Source organism: Echeneis naucrates, chromosome 8 (assembly GCF_900963305.1).
Source record: "Echeneis naucrates chromosome 8, fEcheNa1.1, whole genome shotgun sequence".
Classification (NCBI taxonomy): domain Eukaryota; kingdom Metazoa; phylum Chordata; class Actinopteri; order Carangiformes; family Echeneidae; genus Echeneis; species Echeneis naucrates.
The window spans coordinates 6,335,569-6,356,794 of record NC_042518.1 but is presented as its reverse complement, the minus strand read 5'-3'; positions in this window follow the sequence as shown (position 1 = coordinate 6,356,794).

Here is a 21,226-nt window from a genome sequence, read left to right as displayed (position 1 = left end):
TTCCACGAGTGGAAAATGTTAAGTGCTGTCTGGTGACTGCCTTCAGTCAGATCCTTCAAATCACCTAAGGTACTCATAAAAGTATGGTTAGTATTTGCACATTGAAAAAAGGTTTTCACCCACCCGATCTGTGCACGCAGTGTAAATGGGACTCTCAGCTCTCTCTCCCTCTGCCTCCATCAGAATCAACCACATAATCTACTAACCATGATAAAGACATTTCCCATAGCAGCACACAAGTCTTTTGTGGGAATGGATGTTTCCTGTGGCTAATGGCTGCTCCCATATCTTCTCTACAGAGCTACTCTTTTATTCATCACTGTACCCAGTAACTTCACCCAGTTATAGTCCTACAAATGCAATGGTGAGTAGTTTCTGTGTTAAATCTGTCTATAATGTTCACCAGGGTTTGATTTGCCCCTCCCAACAGTTTGGTGTCTTTTTTTAGTTGTGATGCTGACCTTTTCTTTTATGGAAACAGAGTTGGAGAAACGGAATTGAAACTGGGAGAAGGTCAACTTTCCCAAAACCTCAGCCTTTTGTGACACACACACACACACACACAATGTTGGGCGTTTCTGACTTGGTGCAAACTGCTTTTCCATTCAGTCTTCCTATCATTTCCTATTGGCGGTGGCACTGTGAGTGTGTATTTACCCAGGGCTTGACAGTTAAAAGATTCTGACTTAAAAGGCAGTGGTGTATGCATTTTCAGCTCTATAGAAATGTATGTTTGCTCTGTGCTTAATGGAAAGATTACAGGGAGACAGGGAGAGCGCTGAAAAGATTGAGATAGAGACATCGTGTGTGTGTGTGTGTATGTGTGGATGAGCTGTAGTCACGCTATGATAATACTGTGTGGCGTCGACACAGAGCAGACAGTGTTTGCCCCCTCCTCCTCTGTGGAACAATAAGTACACTGTGTGATGTGCAGGGACGCAGCAGTCATAATGGCAATTATGTCTTCCTCCAGCCAGATTGGCCTTTTTTTTTTCCCATGTTGAGAACCAAAGAGCCAGACATGAAGGAAGAAAGAAGGACTGACCTGCTCCACAGCTGCAGGGTGGGGTGGATCTTTCAGGAGTGGAGGGAAAAGAGAGGAAATATATAGTAGAGAGATTTGTGCAGATTTGCATATTTATAATAACAGTTTTGAGCCTGTTTTATGTGGCTCTGTTAATGCAAGGGTGCAATTTTGATACCTGACATGGGTGAGCTCAAAAATTCCTTCCAGAACAGAAAGCTAGTGTTCAGGCCATGAATGCTATTGAATCTCAAGTTACAATGAAGGGATGACTGTTTTGTTTACAGCTATCAGTGATGATTGATAAGAGTAAATATTTTCAATCTGCTTTCTGTGCAGAAAAGTTTATTTTGTAGGCACAATTGTTGAAAGTAAATGCGTATATTTACTCAATGTTCTCAAAGAGTAACCTTTAGGTTCTTGTACTGCATTGTATGTGTTTACATTTTTAGGTTTTCTTTCTACTTCTTTTCTTTCTACTTACGCTCTATACTTTCCTTATTCCGGAATACTACTACATTTTTAATTCACAAGTAAGCATCATTTTTATTCTTTACAATTTGATAATCCCACAGTATAATACATATTTAGAATAGTCTATTTTACACATGTGCTACCATGGCCAGCTATCAGAAATATTTCCTTAGATAACTTTTCTAAATTTTTATTGGAAATCATATTTTGAGCCCTGTCCTACTTAAACTGCCAGTGGAACTCTGCTGTGTTTTTAGGAAACAAGTTGCCAAAGCATGCTCTGTAAATAATTTTTGGACCCTTATGTTACAGTGAAATACATATTATAGCGTACTTGATCATTAAAGTGGCTCAGGGGGATAAAGCTGGTGTTCTATCCTGTATCTATAAATATCATATGTTGAGCTAATCTGCAATCAAAAAGAGTATTTGTCTTTTGGCTCCTTTTCCTTTGAAATGCTCCTTGTCCCACTAAACCTGAAAAACCTGAGCGTTGTAGGGTTTGACAGTTTGCAGCTTTGAAACCTCAATTAATTCTCTCCAAAAGTGTGCGTTAGTGTTTTTCATAGTGGCATTCTGTCACAAAAAGACTTATGAGTGACTTTTTGTTTTTACATATGAATAGATAGATCTTTTAAAATGGGCTCCCAGTAACTGTTTCCTTTTTAAAAATGAACAAATTAATAAATAAAACAAGGATATAGATTGACACACATTCTACGTATACATACGCTACCTACGACCTGCTTTAAGTAGGCCGCCCTATTTCCACCTCTGTTTACCTGTTATGTTGCCATGGGAACCCCCACCCTGGAAGCCCATTGGCCAACCGGGTAAGGACAGGTGAGGGAGTGCTGGCGCGTGGGCGGAAGAGAAATGACAGAGTGAGGAGCGGCAGATATAGGAGGGATATAGGGCAATGGCCGTATGGAAGGCGGGTAAAGAGCAATAAAAGGATAGACGGAGGGGGGGAAGTGAAGGAGGAGGCAGCTGGGCTTTCATCCGTCCCTCCCGCGGTGTTCTCAGAAACAGGAAGTCGTCAGTTGAACCGCCGTTGTCTCTTCTGACGCAGATGGCCGACGCTGATGACGGCCGCTTGTCGCTGTTGCCGTAGTAACCACCAGCAAAGGCCAAATATCCAGATAACTTTGTATTGCTCCGTTTAAATTTGCCATAACAACCCCTACCATGGAGATAGATGGAGAAATGATGATGATGATAATAATAATAATGATTTACATTTAGGTGATAAAACTTGATTTGTGTCAATGAAACATTCGCAAAAGCACCTTCTGACAAACAGCTAATCTCATTAGCTGCGTACCAATCAATGGATTTATCGATAATTTACAGACCCATTCATACTAACAGCTGCTAGCTATCAGCCATTAACAAGAACAATTTTCAGGATTCCCAGATTGGGGGAATTCTCCTCCTGCGTTGGACTATGAAAAACTAGTATGAACATTTATCCAAATATGTCTGGAGTGAGATAATAAGCATTTTATGTCAGGATGGTCCCATGACCATTGTCCTGCAGCTCTTTTCCCCAAGAGAAAATGAATTTGCCTGAGCTGGATTTTCCCCAAACCACAAGCAACTTAAAAGTGTACTTATAATAGCTCATGATTTATGAGATTTGCATCTGTGACTTCTTGATATTTTCATTGATTTACAGACATTGAATGGAATTACATTTAAATAAACCTATAGTTATATTTCTCATAATCTTATCCCATATTTGTGTGCATATGTAGTGAAACAATACATATTCCACAGAAATTTTTCTCTCATGGCCGTTTTGAAAAGTTTTTACTGAAGCATTATTTAGACATAGATAGCCTACATGTCTATTTTGTAAGATGTTTTTCTAAATTGAATGCACAATGTTTTCTGTTTCTGCTTATTCAGCTGCTTCTTTTTGCTCATTCATGTTTTCTTGACAATGTGGATATTTTTTTTTTTATTTCCCTCAACTTAATTTTCTTAATTTCTAACATTTGCCCTAATCCTGTTAAAACGTACATCATGTAAATTAGAAACATGCGTCAGTTATAAGTGTGCAGTTTTAAACTTTCTTTTTTGCTGCTGCCTGCCAGCTAGCACCTCAAATTTAATAAGCTTAATATGTGGCATGACAACACTTGTCTGTGCAGTTGTGTGGAAATGATCAGGCTGCAGTGCTCGTACAGTAGGAAGTTAAAGGTTAATGCTGCATAACTGTAAACCAAGTGCTTTTTGACGTGACAGCTTTGGGGTTTCATAATTTTCTATGCAAGATGATGATGACATTTCTTTGTGAATATAGATTTCACCACTTAAGATTTAGTTCTGTTGCCAATAATAAAAAAAAGTGAAAAGTGAGAGGTTAGTGAAGGTCAAATATCTTTTTGTGAAATCTTTGTTTGGAATAACACCCAGCAGATTCTTGGCTTTCTGGGGCCCATTTGACTTCCCGTTCCTGACTTCCCTCGAGAGGAGTTGATGAACAAGGTGATGGGGAGTCAGAGGGAGGTGAAGGGTGATAAAGCACAAGAGACAAACAAGCTGTTGCTTTTCAAAAGAAATTTTATTTGAATTTCACATTTATATTGATAAAATCACTTCTGATTTATATAGCACCAGCCAGCCATCATTTTTCATTTAAATGAAAAAAAAAAAAACAACATTTTTTTTCCAGACAAGAGTATTGAGTCACTCACAATATTTATAGCTTTTGCCCAACACTATTTTGGTCTAAGACCCAAGTAAAGTTAAATTACACAACATCAGTGTAAATAGGAGTTTATGTATGTAAAAATAACAGTGTTTAAAAAAGAACTACTAATACACCTGTATGATGCAATCATTGTAAGGTTATTGGAAGTTAGCTGTGTGTGTGTGTGTCTGTGTGTACGCGTTCGCGCATGCGTGTGCATTCTGCATGTGTGGAAATGAGACCAGTCCCCTGTTCCTGCTGAACTGAGCCAGCCGACGTCACACACTGATTATCAGCACAGCAGGCACAGGAGACTGACCCAGCAGGGGAAAGGAGGGAGCAGACAGAGGTGATTACATGCACACACCACACATGCAGGGACGTTGAACAAACACACACACACACATAAACCCAACTGACAATAATGCTCATGCAGAAAGCAACAGGTGGAACAACATATGAATAGAAAGATCAAGTCACTACCTTTACACACTGAACAAACACTACGCCCAGGAGACCCTGGAAGCCACGGTTATGAAACGAGAACATAAGATGACACATTGCTCCACGAACAGGACCAGCACTGTTGACACTAATGAGACAACTGACATTTAGCAGACACTGAGACACACTGAAACTGTACATTTTCAGCTAATTCCTCAGATTACTAGTTATTACTAAGAATTTATGGACACCAATGTCTGCTCCCACGCACACCTCCTACCACACAACAGTGACCACACATGCTGTTGACCTTCAATGTTTTCTGTCATGGCAGAAGTTCAATACCGAATTTGGTGTGCTCAAAAAAAAAAAAAGTAAAATAAAAAAAAAAAAGTCGAAGCATGAAATCAGAAACAGAAGAATGTTGCCTCTTAATTGACCTTAGAATACTGTAGAAGAAAAATGACATTTGGGGTTTTCACACATTTACTATCACACTGTAGTTTCCTTTTGTTTTAAGTCACATTTCCATGAAATCAGCAAAAGAAAATGCCAATGCCACTTTATAAATGTATAAATGACGCAAATAAGTGTTTTCTTTATTACTTTGAGCAGCCTTACAATATCATCATTGAAATTCAAAGTGGATAAAATAGTATATAATATGTATTTAATTATTATTATTATTATTTTTCAGTGTCTGTGTGGATACTGTCAGCTACGTCTTAAGTGTGGTGTTGGTGTATAGAGCTGTAGTTAGATGCAGTGCGGCCCCTCCCTTAGCTTTCATCTCTCCCACCCTCCCTTCCTCCTGCATGCTGCAGCCCTGTGGCGGCAGAACTTAACCACTGTGAACATGTCACTCACTGTTCACATGTGGGCTAAGTCCTGCTGCCACACAGCCAGGGTCCACGAGCATCTGTTTGAGACACTTAGTGTGTTTGTGTGTGACTATGCAAATCAGAAAGATGGGTGCGACTGTATGTGAGTTAGCAAATTACTGTGCGTCTGCCGTTGTGAGAAAGAGGTTGCTTTCTTTCATGTCAGCCATTGGAAATCCCTGGCAATGTGATTCAGTCCTGTAGTCTCAAAAATCACTCTGCCAGGAATTCCCCTGGTCAACAGAGACAACTTGATAGTTTGCAGTGAGAGGAAGATTTCAAAGCACGCTCAAATATAATTAATGCCACAATAGACCATCATTGTCACCTCTCATACTAAATATTTTCGTCTTGCCTGATTACCTCTGTTCTACATGGATACCTCAGCATGAGACAGGGAACCATCACAGTATGTCTGATGTGCTATATCTTTGTCATTCACAGGTCACAGTCACTGTGGTTTCTCTGCGTGTGCCTTGTGTACACGTGGTTCTCGACACCTCCCAGACTTCACGTGGCCTTTTACGAAAAATTGCTTTTCAATGACAGAATGGAGAATGAGGTTAGAAGGAAGTAGAAGGTCAAGTGGCAGTCCCTTTGAAGGGTTCTTCCTAGCCCTGTTCTACTGCTGCCCCTTTATCTGTGCCCCTTGTGTGGAAAGAAAGGGAGTGCTTCTGCTGCTAAGCTACTGCTAAATCTCTTTAGATTTTGTCAGGAATTTTCATGCAGTGGTTACAGAAAATGATACTGTATTCATACGTCATTGCTTCTTATTACTGTCTGTCAAGTGATATCAGGTAACAGTTGCAAAAAAAGGCAAGTACGTACACTCATCAACTCTTCAGGAGAGCATATTATTCTGAATTCCTTTTTGTTGAATTATACTTGTTTGGACAGGACATATTTAAACAATGGAATTCCATTCCAAGCTGCAGATCCACACTGAATACTATTTTGCCAACCTCTTCAGGTCTCTTTATTTTCAGCAGCATGAATATTCCACCATGTACAACCTATGAGTCAGTGGGACACTTTTGGGAAACTCCAGACTCTAAATTAGTTGTAGACGGCTGTCTGTTGTCACTGTTATCCTGCTGAAGAGCCATGCCAGGGACACAGTGCACTTGGGCACTATCAGTAGCTCTGTATCATTGTTGTCACAAATCTTCTGCAGCCAGGTCAGAGTTTGGAAAGAGGTTCCCAAAATAGTACAAAACCTTCTTCTTATTGCATGCTATGGATTCAAGACAATAACTCAATGAAGCAACATATGCGCTGAACTTAGAAATCAGCATTGAACTTTGGAGCAAAAACCCTGTTTTATGTGCAGATGCTTTCTAGTTCCTTCCAGGCCCATGTTCTTTCTCTAAGTCTGTGGTTCAATCAGCCAATAATACCAAATTACAACCACTCAGTACACACTGTGATTTTGCTGCTATTGGCAAGAAATTACAAAACCGCTGGTCCTTCGTCTGTCTGGTCTCGCTTTATATCCTATGTGGACGTCTCTCTTTGACTCACAGCAGGCAACGTTATGAGTTGCAGCCTAGATCAGCGTAATTTAACATTGTGGTGCAGTTCAATTTTGTAAAGCATTTTCAGTCATTCAGTTTGTGGAAAGTGAAAATAGCTACGTAAAGTGGTTCTTTACATATTAAGTTTTGGGGTTTTTTTTCCTCAATTTTTTTTGTGTCCATAAATTTTTTTGATTTAGGTTTAATTTTTTTAAACTCAACATGCATCCCAAGACCAGTCTCCATATGGTCACAATAACTTGTGCTGCCTTAACGCAAAAAAAAAAAAGGTTGTTTAAGGTCTCAGCACCCATCAAAGACAGCACGCTAACTCCTCTTTAACTCTTCTCCTCCATCAACCTAAACCCTCTATCCCGCCATCCTTTCATCTGGCAGTGGCTCATCTCGTGTGTTATTTTCTCTGCCTTTTCATCTTTTCCATCGGTTTCTCTCTTCCCCTTTGCGTTCCCCCCGTCAAACCCGCAGCCGTTAATGTCTATGAGCTCATTCCTTCCCTTCCCTTGTAATGACGGCATTCTGGTTGACGCACAGTGTCCTAGTCCAACACCTCACCTCAAACACTCTCAACATGTCTCACTTTTGCTTTTGGTCTCGCCTTTTTTTTTTTTTTTTTAAGGAACCAGGCAATTCTGTTGTTACACTCCTCTCAAATTGGTTGTTTATTATGGTTAGAAATAATCATATGGTTCTGCCATGTGGGCAGCAACTCATTGGCAGCTCATAATTGTGCCAACATGCTGCATCCTGATGAAGGCGTAGAATAGGAAAATTGGCATCACAGAGTGATGATCTCCAGCAGATGTACCCTCATACAGTCAAACTAAGTTTCTAAGTGTCCTCGTGGCTCACGCCATGTGTGTGGGTGCTTTGATGGTTTTAGGGTGTGCAGTTTACACTACGTGTGTGTTCTACGTTTATATTTGTGTGCTGGACGTATGGAGGTCCAAATGTAGACGTGGCCACTGGCTTTTTTTTCTCTGCTCTTCAGCCTGAGTTCAGAATTGACATTGCCGTTTACACAAGGGCACACAGTTAAGTGGAAAAGCCTCTGTTGAGACAGCTGGATCTCAACCCCTTGTTTTTTTAACACATATCTTCTCCTCCCTGTGCCCTTGTGTGTCTGTGGGTGTGTGTGGGTGTGTGTGGGTGTGGGTACATGCACACAGATGCATTAAGGATTGGACTCGTGCTCAGGCCAGAAACAATCTGCCTCCGTGAACACAATATGCTCACTATCAATAAACAAACACAATTGTGTCAGTGGGCTGCCGGGCAAACATGGGCTGCGAGTTAGCCGGGTTCTCACTCTGTCCCATTAACCAGGAGGCGTATGAATACATACTGATCTGACATCATTCACACCTCCAAGCTGTGAAATTGTTCACAGAGCAAATTGTGAGCAGGGTGAGCAAAAGGCTAACTCAGCAATGCTGTTGTACATGTTAATTATTATGCATCCATATGAAATATATGAAATTTTAGTATCCTTCCATTACATCAGAGAATTTCACAGACGACACTTTGTTTCCAATCTCACCTTCACGTGAAATCAATTTCTCTAGATCAAATGGCTGGAGACATTATGTCAACAGTGGAGCGCGAGGATTACAATAATGTCTGAATTCCTTTCTTAAAGTGTAAATATGCCACATTTGCTTTTCATAATTGCTGTTGTATTCATTACAATTATTAAGCACACATGCCCTGATTAGTGCAGAGAGGGCAAAGGGTGAAAATGTGGACGTATAACTGCAGCAACTAGATCACCTGAGTCCACAAAGGCAGGGAGATGAGCATGGAGAGGAAAGACACCTGACGCAGCAGAATCTGTGGTTCAGTTTCCTCTGCAAAGTAATTCTTTCATCTTCAATGTGACTAATTAACAAAACACCGGGGTGGAATAGCAGATAACCAAACTTTGACCAAACACTAATTCAGCCATAATCTCAGCTATAGAAGCAGCAATTAAACAGTGGAAAATGCAAACACATCCAGTCAATTTAAACTTAGATCTTTGAACTTGCACACCTTATGTGAAACCACACCCTACTGCTCTTGCAAGCAGACAGAGTCTGTGTCTAGGTATGTATTTGTTTAATATTGCGTGTGAGGGCATAATTATTGCTGAGGCCGTGACATTCAATGACATTCAGACAAGGATTTGTGTTCTATGGGCCTGCTTCAGTACTGCAGTTTCCCGAATCAAAGGCAAACGTTTGTTGGCTGGCCTGAAATCAATGGAACACGCTGCATGTAGAAGGTTAGGTTGAGAGTAAAGACTTATTTTCAGCTTTGGATTTAAAAAAAAAAAAAAAAGAGAGAGAGAAAAGCTCAAAGTCTCTTTGGGCTGTAAAGCTAGCCTCAGCAGTGAAGGGCCCAGCCCAAGCCCGTGGTCTGCTCCCAGTGCGTGTAACCCTATCCACAGCTTGAGTCTTTGCCAAACACCCTTACCACCACCAGCCCTGTACTTAGTATACAGCCGCCCTGCTGTCACTGAAGCACACATGCACAAATGGATGCAGACACACACATACATACACTTATTCCACTGCGCCATGGTTTCCTGAGCCTAGGCCCATTCCTACTGATTGCTGCTGGGCCGACCCACCCACTCAGACACCCCATCAAAGCCAAAACTTGAGTACTAAATCCCCAACCTTCTCTCCCTTCTAGTTCTCCTTTCCTCCATCCATCCATCCATTCATGCATCCATCCACCTGGCCTTCCCTGGTATTCCAACGTCATAATTCCTCATTGAAAAAAGGAAGAACAACAATACTGCAGACCCGTCTCCCTTCTTTCCCATGTCCTTTGGTGCAGAGGTTATCTAAAGTCACTCGCACTGAAAGCAAAGCAACAGACCTCCATCTCTCGCCCCCAGTTGGGCTAAATTAACACATTATTATCTCGTCGTTCTGCTGTGCTTCAGTCTAATGCCGTCCTCCTTCAGCTCCATTTCTGTCCTCCACTGCCCAATTTGGCCTCTGCCAGCACTCCCAGAGGGAAAGCAGACAGGACGGCGGACAGGAAGGCAGAGGCAGCCGGCCCTGAACTGTGGCTGAAACTGGGTTAGCTACAGTAGCTGCTGGATTCCCTTCCTTTCATGGAGGTTTGGGAGCTCACAGACTTACAGGGCCTCTGAACAATGAGAGGAATGTTTGAGCGGCTCCGGCCTCACTTCACCACTACCATTACTTCTATTGGTTGCCTTTAGGGAACTTTTTATGACCTGTGATGCCAGCAACAGCCCACAGAGTGGCACAAGGACTAATGGACATGTAGACAGATAGATGGCACACATAGCCAGACAATGACTGAACAGACAGCTGGTAAAGAGGACAGACAAACAGTCATTGAGATGGGTGGTGATATTATCCTTCAGTCAAACAGACATACAGACACTCAGACAGACAGACAGAAATTAAACCGTCCCATTCAAAGGAACTATTTACGTCTGACCTTTGCAATAGAGCCAGTCCAGGCAGAGGCAGAGCTCAGACCAGGGCAATATTCCAGTGCCAATATTATAGCACATTTGAACAGCGGGCACACATTACTCTCACTCTGTGTGATCGTCTGGCCTGATCAACAGGTTGCAGGAATTGCTGCGACGTGAGTGCGAAGTGGCTCTCTGTGGAAGACCAGCGGTTCAGCAAAAAAAATGTTTTTAAAAAGTAAAAGAAAAGTGCACAGTTGATTTGCTGGATTATAAAAAGGCATAAAACAGTAAAAAGGCAACAATAAAGAAGAGAAGAGGCAGACGCGATGCTGCACTTACCTGAGAGAACAGTTTTTACTCCCTCCTCTGTCTCATGTTCACTGTCCTCATGTTGTCCAGTGTCACGCTATGAAGTTGAACTTCACAGTTGTCGTCCCCCCCCCCCCCCCCCCCCCGCCTCCCCTCCTCCACTCACTCACTCACTCACTCAGTCTCTCCATCCTTAAAAGTTTCACTGTGTCTCCCTCTTTGTCTCTCTTGTCAGTCTGTTTCTTCTTCGGCTCTGCAGACAGGAGTGTTTGTGAACGCAAGTGTGTCTGGCATCCAGACAGGCTGAGAGTAAGCGAGTGGGCGGGCCCAGCCCAGTGCAGGGGATTCCTTTATGACGATGTCAGAGGAGAGGAGCCCTCCCCCTCTCTCCCTTGTCTTCCCCCTCCTCCCATCTCCTCCCTCTCCTCCCCTGTGCATGGCCAAGGCTGCTGTTAGAACACAGGAAAGGGGGCAGGGAGATAATTGGCCGCACAGCTGCTAATAAATGAGCAAAGGCTGTTTTAGTCAATAGAAGGCAGGAAGAGGACTGAGCTCAATGTGCAGTATTTACTGAACACACACATAGATGGTCTGTTATTCTGTCTTGTGCACTGGAGATGCTCTATAGACCAACAGCGATTTTTAATCATCTCTTGATGCTTATAGGGATCATATCCTCTCTGACCACATTTATCTTGCACACTTTCTTCCACTCTAAAGAACAGAATAAAGGGGATTGATTAGCAAAGATGTATAAGAAATATTCAACCAAGCTAAAAGTCACATACAAGAGCCATAAATAAAAATGTGTGTGCAGCAAAAAGAAGCAAAGGAATTAACGTTGCATACACACACATCCATGCCATAACAAAGCTACGTAAAGATGTCGTCTTATCACTTCTACAGCAGTAAATGGCGTTTATGCTTAAGTAGGTGTTGTGACAACTGTCTTGTCTCTTGTTTTATGAACTTTCAAGCTGTGCTTTTATGCTGATTGAGGGACTTAAAGTAGGACACAGGAGCAAAATCATGGTCAACCACGCATAGAGGTAAAGCATGATGAATTGACTGACCTAAATCTAGACAGTATTTCAATGTAGAAATTGTTTTTGGTGAAACAGATTGATGGATTGCAGAAAAAATGTAAAATTCAATGTGCTACGGTTCATGAAGTGACAAAACTAATTTTTTTTTTTTTTACTGATATAAAATAATCAGTAATACTCAACTGTGATACAAATCAGCCAGCACCAATGATAATTTCAGAACTTTTCTATCAGAAAACTTCAGAACAGCAGCAGGTTGAATTGTATTTGTGCGTATGAGGAGGTTGTGTCCGAGCTTGGTTTGATCCGCACCTGTCAAGCGCAGGACCCCCCGTCTCTCCCCAAAATCCCCCAACAGAGAGACAGTAACATGAGCTTTTGAGAGGGGCTATTAGAGGCTTTACGACTTCCCCTTCTTCCCCTGAAGCCTTTGGGTGTGTGCGAGTGGCAAAGTCCTCCACAGACGACCACGCCCCTGAGAGAGCGTGGACGTCACACATTCCACACAACACACACAGTTAATGTGTCTCTTAGCAACACATACAGCCCAGCTTACAGAAATTACTCTGCCAGTAAGACACATGACCACAACACATCATTTATCTTCAGATAGGATAATGTTTTGTTTACGGACCTCAGTTTCTATGTTGTCTTCACTGGGGATTTACAACTTTGCATAACAGATGGAACAGAATTGAGTGTAATGAGTACTGTAGCTGTCTTGATTGCTAGTCTGCAAAAGTTGCATATGGGATGAGTGACTGTGAGAATGAAGTGTTCCTCTGCAGATGAGAAATGTCTGGCAAAACGTTGTTAATCTTTTCATGCCATGTAAAAAGTCTCAATGGCAGGACGAGCTGGATATTGTAAAGAACTGAATGGGTCGTACATGTGATAACCCCCCAAAAGGTTTCCCGTTCCATTTCGTGGTCTAAATGTAAAAGCATAGTCTCTTAGATGTTTCAATTAGCATATTAGTCACATCCAACAGCAAAACTAAAATGACTGAGCTGGTACCACTTTGAGCAAAGATGCTCTCAAAACTTACTCATCAGATAACTTTCATTCGTTTTGTCTTCTCTTTAGTCTGGCTGATATGATCAGAAGAAACCTGGCATGAAACTGTAAAACTGAAGCCATGCCTTGAAACTTTTTACAACAATGCAAAGTTGCTGAGAGAAAACTCGGGTGTGCAATGTTCTGTATTTGTTCCTACTGGCAGTGAGCATCATGGTATTTGGAAAGCCATGCTGAAAGAAAGCCTTCTGCCCCCCCCCCCCCCCACAGTCCAAAATCTGTTCTTTATGGGTCTATGAAATATCAACTCTACATAGAACAGAGTGATATGTAAGCCAGACTGATATGTTTCCACTGCGTGCCTGTATGACAGTGTGTGTATCTGAGGTTTGCGCACAAGTATATATCCATAATATGGAAGTCCAATCTTTCAGTTCTCTGTTGACTGCAGAGCAGAGTCAGGGTGGAGCTGTGTTATGGTCATCCAGTGTTTCATTGAGGAACATGCTCAGCAGCATATTCTCCCTCTGTGTCGTACCTCAGAGAGCAGATATGTGTGAAGCATGTCGCATATTTTAAAACAGGTCTTTGTATTCGTGCTTTTTATGCATGCTTTACTGAGCTGTGTCTACTCTGTGTGTGTTTGTAGATATTTGTGCGTCATCCAGTCACACAGGACATTTGCCTCAGTGACCATCTTAGACACTGAGTCAGATGACAGTAACTGACTCCAATCTAGGCCACAGGGTCTGGGAAAAAAAAGAATAAACTTCCATTTGGTTGTCATGGTGAGTCAGGGCCAATTATGCAACAAGCAGTGGAAAATGGTTTTGGAAAGAGAAAGAAATGCAGGAAAACGGGAAAATTAGTTCGAGTAGTGCCAGCTGATCCAAGAGGTATCAGTGCTCCCCTTATTTGACCAGACACGCTGGCTACAAACACTCTCTTATTAACAGTTTCTACAGGGAGACAGAGAACTGCTCTCACACACTGATTCATGCACAAAAGCCTGACTGCGCTCGTGTCTTGTCTTTTTAACTGTCTCTCTAAACCAAACCACAATATTACCTTATTTATTCTTGTATAATCTGAGAATAAAATTTGGAAGAAAATAAACACATTCTCTATGATGCATTCAGAATCAACAAATTTTCCAAGTCCTATAGATGGATTGCCTTCACCAAATTGGCACACCTGCATTTCAAGTTGGTAATAATAAAATCCTCAATGGGATCCTGTCAACACTAAGTTCTTTGGCCTTAATTATCCCAAGAAATTTATGAAAGCAAATTATTCTTATATAATATTTGAATGAAATATCTAATGTGATCGAGGAAAAAAAAAAAGCAAACTTATATAATAGTGATAGTAGTGATAGTGATAATACAAAAGAAAAAAGCAATTATTGGCAGCCTTTGGAAGAATAAATTAGTTCCTCAAACAAAATAAAAAACAGATTGATACAAAAATGATCTGATTGGTTCTGGTTTCTTTTCCATTACAGTCAAGACATGAAAGACTGAGAGCTTCAGAAATAATAAATAAATAAATAAATAAATAAATAAAATTTTGCTAGGGAGGGATGTGGTGCTGTAAGAAACTCAATGAGAGGAGGCTGGTGCAGATTGTGGAAAAAATAAATGCAAAACACTGAAGGAGCTTCAGGCTGACCTGGAGCGATCTGGGGTGGTGGTTTCTGCTGAACTGTATGCCGCACCCTAAACCAAGACAAATGACCATCCAGGACAGCAGATGCTATTTATATAACTTGATATATATAAAGAATCAAACTACTGCCCATCTCTTAGCATGCGAAACAATTGCAGGTCTCATGCAAATGTGATGACTGAAGCAGCGTGGCTACACAAACTCTGTCCCGACATTACTACAGATATGTCTACGCTTGATCCGGCCGTAGACTCGCCTCTTTTGTTGAGCTGTGGCATTTAACCTGCAGTGGCGTCCGGCTCGTGGGCACCAATGCTCATCTGAAGCTGCTAAATAATGAAATATTAAGCAACTGAAGATCTCACGTCATTTTCAAAAGAATTTCCATCTTTAGCTCAACATACTCTGTGAATTTAGCCACACTGTAGACTGAAACTAAAAATGGGATTTTAAACAAAGTTTTCTGGAACAGAAACTGTGAGATCAGGTTTATCTCAGCTCCTTCTAATCAACATAAATAGCGTCGGTGCTAAGTATGCCGTTCAGATGTATTGGTCCTGGTTCCAGCTACCTGTCAACTAATCGGTGACCTCCTTAATCAACCTGTCAACCCTTCATCCACTTCCTCCTCCTCCTCAGCTCCACCCTGAGTGAGCAGCCTCAGGCACTTTCCCCCCATTCCCGGCCTCGTCGTCCCCCAATCCTGGGACATTTGAGGTCATAACTTTTCTACACATCATCCCTGCTGGACTGGTCTGTGGAAACCGGTCCAGCCCTCAGTCATAAAGTCCACCAAAAGACCAGCATGAACTTAAAGCAGCCAGTTAGGAGTCACCGAATGGATCCACTTGACTTTAAACGGCTCTGTCCTTATTTTCTCTTTCCCTCCACTCTCTCTCTCTCTCTCTCTCTCTCTCTCTCTCTCGCTCTCCCTCTCTCCTACCTCTCTGGTATTTATGTATTGGCAGTTACCATGGAGACAAGACACACAAACACTGTGGCAGTAGACAGGAAGTGCTGTGGAACCACAATGGCGTCACTGCGGCTCAGTGCTCGCTCTCTTCTCTCCCTCTCCTTCTCTGTCGGCCCCAGCCAGCATGCATGCTATTATCCTTAGCAAGCTGTACAGAGACCACATGGCTCTTTCTCTGTTTCTCTCTCATTTCTCTCATTATTATTAGCATTGCTTTTTCAGCTGTCGCCCTCTTTTCTTGCTCCCTCTCGACTGTTCACCACATTAGCTGCTTCAGTATTTGGAAAATCACTGTCTGATTTGCGGTGTCTGGAATGCCTGGTGTTAGTTGATGTGCTGAAAAGCTGTTGAGCATCGACTGGTCTAAATATTCGACCTATCTACAGGGCGTTCACAGTCAAGAAGCTTCTCCCCTGTTGGGAAACTGGGTCATGATTGTGCGTGCTCACTGTGTGTTTGAGGTTTGTGAGAGGCCTGTAAATGTGAGCTGAAGGGGGAAAAATGTAATTTTATTTATTGAAGTATTCATGTCTATATAAGCTATTATTCGGGTATCGGATTACATGCGTGCTGTACATGTTTGTGTGCTTTGTGTGTGATGAAGGGAATGACTAAGTGGCGGATTTAGCGACGGCAGTGCCACAGAGACAGGAAAAAGGAATGTGTGTGGTCCTATTGCGGACTGTTACATCAGATGGACATTAGTGTACAGTGCACATCTCTCCTGTTCTCTCTCTGTCTTTTTTACACATCCCAACTCTAAATATATTCCTCTGGAAAAACCCCTTGAGAAGATTCCGCCCTCTCCCACTTCACATGCTAAAAATATCCTGCCCAGACCACCTTCACAAATCCCCCTTGTGCTCACTTTTCTTCTGTCCTCAATCCCCTCGTTTACTTGACTGATACCCCTCTTGCTTTCCTTTTCTTCTCCATGCCAGTTTGTTCCCTGACAAAATCTGAAACACTTGTGCGTGATGTGACTCATTTCTTTAGTTTTTCCTGTACCTGCACCCCCTCCCAAAAAAAAAAAACAAAACAAAACCTCTTCCCCTCCATTGCTCCCTCTTATGATTGTGGTCACTTCTGACCGTTTAGATATCGATATCTGTTTGGCATTTTTGCTGACATCCATCCGTCCATAGTGTTGTCCTGCCAGCTGAAGATACAGCTGCCAAAATGTGTAGCGGTCCAGCTGCTCAGGTCTGGCCGGTGGTGAAACCTGGTAAACAGGCGAATTCTCAGGACACACAAACACAGACAAAACAGAGGTGGATTTTCTTGAGTTGAGCTCATAGCACGGAGGCAGGAGAGGACAGATTAAAAACAGATATGCTTCAGATCACAGTGTCCTTTCTCCATCTTCCCCTCTCTTTGGAGTAGGAAGTATGGGGGAAAACAATGGGGTACAGTGAATAAGAAAATAAACAGGGTATTTTCTCAGTATACAATAATATCTCTTGATCCGTTTTACTTTTTATTAATTAATTTACAAATATCAGATTCCTTTATAAAAAGATCTATCTTTTTTATTTCCACATCGTTCATTTTATTCAATCTGAGCATTTATTGGGGAGAATATTAACTATTAATGAAAACATAGATTAAATGCTTTTCTAAAACCATAAACCCAATTCGGATGTAGTTTCCTTAAGTGTTGTCTGCAGCCCTTCCTGGCTTCCTCTAGCTGCATATAGCCATGACAACATTTACATATAAAAAAGAGCAGTCTGTACGTAGTCTTCATGAGAGTCAGCTCTTCACTTCACATTAAATGGGAGACTATTCAGGACTTTGGTTAGAAAATCAAACTGGAAAAAACAAAACAAAATCCCAACAAGAGTGGGATAAGTCTCTCCTTATTTCAGGGGACATTGGTTGTGCATTTTGGGAGTAATGGCTGGTATTGGCACCTAAGCTGCAAAAAGGAGGAAGAAGAAACGATGCATCAGTAAAAAATATTTAGAATGAAGTGAAGTTGTGAAACATGTCCTGCGGATATGTTGCTCTCTTTCCGTTTAAGGAACTGATTAAAAGTAGCATACTGTACATGTAAGACAGTAATCTTCTGTGTTTATTTGTGGTGGTCAATGAGAGAGGAAGCCTATCTGTAGCCATATGGTGTTTCTGTTCCTCCATTCAACCGCTGACATCATCTGGAGTGACACACAGCCGGGTGACTTCCTCCGTCTCATTAATCACTTGTGTGTTAACAGGCACACACATTCTCCCCAATTCCTGTACCCTTTACAGCCCCCCACCACACCCCACCCTCCCTCGTTAGCCCGCCAGCTCCAACATCAGCCCGTAACACCCTTTCCCAGCTGGCCTGCCCACTTAGTGGTGACCTTTGACTGCTCAGGTTCTCCCTGATAAAACCTCCAACCTCCAAACTGTGCTTTCTCCACCTGCTCTTCACCTGCTTTGTGTGTGGGCAGCATGATGTCAATTATGGGATGAAAACGCACGAGGGAGGATCTGTTCTTAGGCATGCTGGAGGGGGGGAAAAAAAAGGAAGACCGAACACATTTTCTTGTGTTGTGAAACTCCCCCCAACCCCCCCCCCCCCCCCAAAAAAAAAGAAAAAAAAAAAGAATTAATACAAAAAAAAAAAAAAAAAAAAAAAATAAGGGAAGCAAAGCTGCCCACAGCTGTTGGAGGAAAGGGGATATGTCTCATATCATCTCTGAGGAGATAAACCTGACAAGGATCAAGGAGACACTGGACTCTGATTGGCTGGTTGAGCTGAACTTGAACTAGCAGAGAGGTAGAAGGAGGATGAAATTAAGGCAGAGACATGTTTATTAGATTTGAATTTATATGGTTATACGTCAGATACAATCAATTATTCAGTGCTGTATATTCCAGTACAATAATGCTTTGTTAGCAGCTACATTTGGTAGCATTTAAGCTCTGGCTCAATGAGTTGAACAGAATGAGAGAGACAATAAAATGATTGAAAGAAAAATAGGGAGAGGGTCAGGAAGCCCCTGAGAGGGGGGCAGCAGTCAGCTCAGTGATGACAGGTGGTGGGAACTTGCAGTATATCAACATCTAACTGAAACAGCAAAAACACACAGATGCATCTGTGTGTGGAGGGGTCTGCACGGTGGTCTATTTTCTGCCGCTCTGTCAGGGTCTTTGGCAGCCAAAACACCAAATTAGTGTGGGTTGAGCAGGTTGGCCTGTAACTGTGTGTAAATCATAGCCTACTCACACATAAACCTGCAGTGGCCTCAGTGTAAATAAAGTTAGTCATCTCATCATTTAAAGGACTCGTCAACTCTAACAGCAGGCAGCGGGTCATGGGAAAATAGACCCATCAGTCAGAGGAAACAGATGACTAAGGCAAGAGTAATCAAACTACTTATTTTCACAATTTATAAACATTATGGGACTGGCCTTGGCTCTCAGCTCAGCTTTGAGAAAGTGGTTAAATTTTCCACTTCTTGCCCGGTTTGCAAAATAAATGCAAACTTTCTTGTGCACAGCTTGGTCGCTTTCCCACATGTTTAGGCGTCAGACAATAAATGGCTGGTTTAGTAAGTTAAGCCAAGGTGTGCAAAAACTGGGTGTGTCTATGTGTTTGTTTCCGCTCCCCCCACCCATGTGACGGGTGCTCTTGGGAGAGAGAATGTGCCCGCACTCGTGCCCTCTGGCTCCTTGGTTTCCTTTCATTTTGGCACATGCTACCTCCCATCCCGGCCTCTCCTCCTTTCCTCTTTCTTCCTTTTCCCTTTGTTTGTTTCTGTTTTGATTTTTCTGGGTTTGTACAAATTCTCAAACTAATTCCCCTCTCTTTTCTTTCCCCTGCCCTCTCGCTCTTGCTCTCTGTACTTGTTGGTGTAGCTGTCCTTATTTGGCTTCCCTTCGACTGAGTGGGAGTATGAGTATGAATGTGACTGTGTGTGTGTGTGTGTGTGTGTGTGTTTCCTCCTGACTGTGAGTCACTGCCTGTCTGACTCACGAGCACTAACAAAAAACACAAAGTTGCCATGGGGATGAACCCCCCCCCTATCTTTTTCCCCATCGCTCTCTCACTCTCAGAATCTGGTCTCTCTCTCTCTCTCCTTGTGGGCACCGCTGCATCCTGGGCAGCCCGTGCTCTGTTAAAGGGGTGGCACTGTAACTTGGATGGGATTTCACCAGGGATGAGGGACATTGAGCAGGTTTGGAGGCCAGAGGGAGGAACAACAGACAAAAAAATAAATAAAAAAGAAAGAGGGGGAAAAAAAAAAAAAACAAGGCTGAAAAAACACAGGTAAAAAAAAAATTGTGGAAAATTGTTTAAACTGAAAACTTAAAAGTCCAGAGAGGCTGCTGGAGAACAAAAAACAAGGGTGAGTGACAAGCAATCATCTATCATCAATAGTAAGTAAAACTGCCTGCATTGGCTGAGACGGGCTAAACAGAAAGTGCCCACCTGTGGCTCTATTCTCTGCCTCTGTTCTGCTTTTACTGCTCCTAAATTGCAGGCAGCTTTGAACTGGGCCCGTTCTTTCATGTGCTGCCGTCACTGCTCGGCCTCGCTCTAACCTCCAGGGAGCTGGATAATTTGTCCACGTGTGGCATTACATTTTGACAAAGATCAGGTAGGGCACTGGATGTAAGCACAGCCCCATGTTATCACCATTTGGCCTACTTCCTGAGTGTAAAATGCTGGTGATGTGCCACCTAGTGGACGGGCAGTATTTTATTTTGGATGATTTATTTATTTATTTCTTTTGCTGTTGTTGGTTATGCTGGGATTGTCCATTTTCCGATAAATATGTACCGACTCAGACATGTTTCAGATATCTAAGAATCAGCGGTTGAAGTTCATTTACTAAGGCAATCACACAGTATACAAATACAAGTTTGCAAAACACACATTTTCAAAAAACGACAAAAGTACTCAGTGTGCCAAAGTATCCAAAATATTCTATCTTCTGTTGTTGAATGAATTCATTCATACATTACTTTAATGTTGCAGATAGTCCATCCAGAGACAGTTAGTTGTCCAATAAAGTATTATTAATCCTAATCTATAAAGAAGCCAGTAATTTCAGTAGTTTTTAAGAAATACATCTAAATAAAAATTCTGCCTCTGAAATGCAGCAGAAACGAAAAGTGCTGTGATTTCTCAAACTGTTTCAGTTTAGAATTTGAACTATCCAACACTTCTCAAATATAGTTAAGATTTAAAAAAAAAAAGTAGAATTACATTATTATATTATTATAAAATTAGTATGGATGTGTGAAGTTTACTGTGTCAATCATTTAGTAGTTTAAACAATTTAACATCAATTAAAAACACCAGAAAAATACTCCCTGCACACTGACGCATCCATATTTAAACTGTAAACTGTGTATAAAGTCATATAGAATAAAATTGGCTACTTTTCTGTCCAATACATAATTTTACTTGTGAAATGTTAAAAGCATTTTTCTAATTAGACCTCTAAAGCGTCTCCTGATTTTTTTTTTTTTTTCAAGATCAATGCACCTCTAACATCAATGTCTCACCAAGAATTAAGACATCAGATTGGCAGACAGATACTGATGAAATTCAACCACTGCTGTTCACCACAGACACAATCAGACGGTGATACAATCCGCATACTGTAAAAGCACATGCACAGTTTCCTAACCACCTTCATACACAAACACTTTTGACCTTTGTTTGACCTTTGTTTGGCCTGAGAGCTCCCAGCAGCTGGCTGGTGGAGGACTCTGAGA